Here is a 2979-nt window from a genome sequence, read left to right on the forward strand (position 1 = left end):
GCAGGGGTTCATCCAAAACAGAGTTTATTGTAAAAAACCAACGCATTTCGGGCATCTGGTGCCCTTCATCAGGGTGCGCTGGAAACAACAATGAAACAAATATTAATTACCTTAACAATATTTAGCATCTGACATCATCACTGCGACGGGACCCTGGCTCCTCTCGGTAGGAGGCGTGCAGGATGGGGAGCTGCCTGGCTCTTCTCTTCCGGCGCCTCTGGAAAAAAGCCAGCCCACCAGCATGGCTTGGGGCTGCCCGGCAACGGACGACTGACGTGCAGGTGTAGTGACTCTCCCGCGTTGCCAGGATCCCGGTTCGAACTGGTCCTGTGCGGCCGGGCTGAGGGGTTTGAAGACTTGTTTGGTCCCTCGGCAGCTGCGGGCCTGCCTGTTCCTGTCTCTTCGGGAGCCCCTCCCCCACCTGCGGGTGGGTGGGTGGGAAACGGGGGCCGACCGCCTGGTAACATTTATTTTCTCCTAACGGTGCAGTCTGACTCTCAGAGGGGAAGTCTTGAACGGGGTGCCCGGGCCGTCTCGCGCTGAACGTTTTTGAAAAGTTGCCTGTGACTTTTGGTGGTGGATCACTCAGCTTGCGCGTCGATTAAGAACGCAACTAGCTGCAAGAATTAGTGTGAATTGCAGGACACATTGATCATCTACACTTCGAACGCACCTTGCAGCCCTGGGTTCCTCCCGGGGCTACGCCTGTTTGAGGGTCGATTGTCAATCGCCCGAGGTTTTCCCGGGACGCAACTGGGGCCGTTTCAGGGTTAGCTCTGCTTCCCTTCGTCCCCCTACAAGGTCAGACCCCCGATAGCGTAGGGCAGGATCCCTCGCCGGGTTCTGTTGCGGAGGTATGCCGCTGACACGCCTGGCCCCAAGAAGGGGTCTGGTGACTGGTTTGCCCCGGGCCCGTCCCAGGGTGCCTGACTGCGTGCAGTGCGTGGCTGTCTGTGGTGTCCCACCGGCTGCCTGCATGAACGCAACTCAGGCGCCCACCTCCGCGGCCTGCTTCCCAGGGAGGGCGAAACCCCTCCAGATCCGATCTGGGGAAAAAGGGCACGTGCTGTAGGGATGCCAGGCCCCTGATCTGGCAGGGGCCTGGCTTTCCCCGGCAACCCCCTTAACGCTTTGGCATTTTCTTCCGACTACGACCCCAGATTAGACGTGGTGACCCGCCATTACTAAGCATATTACTAAGCGGAGGAAAACAAACCACCTAGAATTCCCCCAGTAACGGCAAGTGAAGAGCCCAGCGCTGAATCCCTGCCCGGCGGCAGGCGCGGGAAATGTGGCGTACAGAAGACCGATTCCCCGCGTCGCTCAGGGGGCGCAAGTTCTTCTGATCGAGGCTCACCCTGCGGACGGTGTTAGGCCGGGAGCGGCCCCCGGCGCTCCAGGATCAGGTCTTCTCGGAGTTGGGTTGCTTGGAAATGCAGCCCAAAGCGGGTGGTAAACTCTACATCTAAGGCTGTATACGGGCGCAAGACCGATAGCCAGTTTGCTGGCTTGGGCGTCAAATGAAAGACTGGTATCCAGAGTAATGCCCAAATTCTTCACTTTTTCTAACGCATCTGGACACCTGCCCAGGTTATTAGGCCACCATGCCGGGGACCAGATATTTGCGTCGCCCACCAGAATCATCACTTCGCACTTGTCCCCATTAAGCTTTAGGCAATTCTTCTGCAACCACTGGCTGACCTGTGACATACATAGTTTAAATTTTTCTGCCGTCTCCTTCACATCCTTGCTGATGGACACCACAATTTGGGTGTCATCGGCGTAGGACACTGGAGTGAAGCCACATCCCCTTATAATTTCTGCTAAAGGGGCAACATATAAATTAAAAAGGGTGGGGCTCAAAGAGGACCCCTGAGGAACGCCACATGGTGAGCTGAATAATTTGGATTTTGCCTCTCCTAATTCCACGAGAAAGTTCTGTTGCCTAGGTAGGAGGCGAGGAGGGCACATGCGGAGTCATGAACTTTTGCTGCTCTCAGACGGGTCAAGAGAATCTCATGGCTGACCGTGTCGAAGGCCGCCGATAGGTCTAATAGCACCAAGGCGGCCTTCCCTCCGTTATCCAGCACCCTCCTGAGTTCTTCCACCGCTGTAAGTAGAGCCGGTTCCGTTCCGTGTCCCTCCCGAAAACCGAACTGAGAATGGTCCAGCCAGTTACCATCCATCAGATAGCGAGACAACTGTTTGTTTAACAGTTTCTCAAGAATTTTTGCAGCGAAAGGAATCCTGGCTATAGGTCTATAATTGCCTGGTTCCTCGCAATCCAGATTCGATTTTTTTAATAGTGGCATAATTGATATAATTTTCCAGTCGTCTAGGAAAGTATTGGTTCTTAAAATTTGTGCAAATAATTTTTCCAGTAACGAGCTCAGCTGCTCTGGGCAGAGCTGCATTACTTTAGGCGGACAGGGGTCCATTGGACTGCCTGAACTAGTGGTCAACACCTCCTGCCGAATTTGATCTGCTGTAGGTGGGATAAATTGGAACAGTATGGATTGGGCTGATTGTTCCGCCAAATTTAGATTTAATGGGTGTGAGAGAGCATGGGCTGAGTTATCTGGGTGGTGAATTTTGAAGGAATCATAAACTGAGGATACCTTGTTAACAAAAAATTCACCCAATGAGTTACAGAAGTCTCACGACATTGCCTCCGAACTATTATTGTCAATTTTTGATAAATTTTTTTCAGTGGCAAAGAGGGCTTTACTAGAGTTTTTTGACTCATTAATTTTTAGCACAAAGTATTTGCTTTTTTCTGTAATTATCAATTTTTTATAGCTGGTGATCCAGCGGGCTATAGAAAATATATCATAAACAACGCTACCCAACTTCATAACCTATAAACAAAATTCTAAACTAAATATGGACCCATTTATGAACCTGATATATTTTGGGCCTACTGAATCAGGTGGTCAGAATAAATCTATATACGCATTATCTACAAACTATATACATTTT

The 2979-nt window shown here is 51.2% G+C and overlaps 1 non-coding gene across 1 annotated transcript; it reads left to right on the forward strand.

The window, feature by feature from the left end:
• Positions 1–565: 565 nt before the first annotated feature.
• LOC144829806 (5.8S ribosomal RNA) lies at positions 566–719 on the forward strand. The gene has a single exon (XR_013610838.1). It is a non-coding gene; the product is annotated as a 5.8S ribosomal RNA (ribosomal RNA).
• The last annotated feature ends 2260 nt before the right edge of the window (positions 720–2979 follow it).

The sequence above is a fragment of the Lissotriton helveticus genome, chromosome 4_1 (genome assembly GCF_964261635.1).
Source record: "Lissotriton helveticus chromosome 4_1, aLisHel1.1, whole genome shotgun sequence".
In the NCBI taxonomy this organism is placed as follows: Eukaryota; Metazoa; Chordata; class Amphibia; order Caudata; family Salamandridae; genus Lissotriton; species Lissotriton helveticus.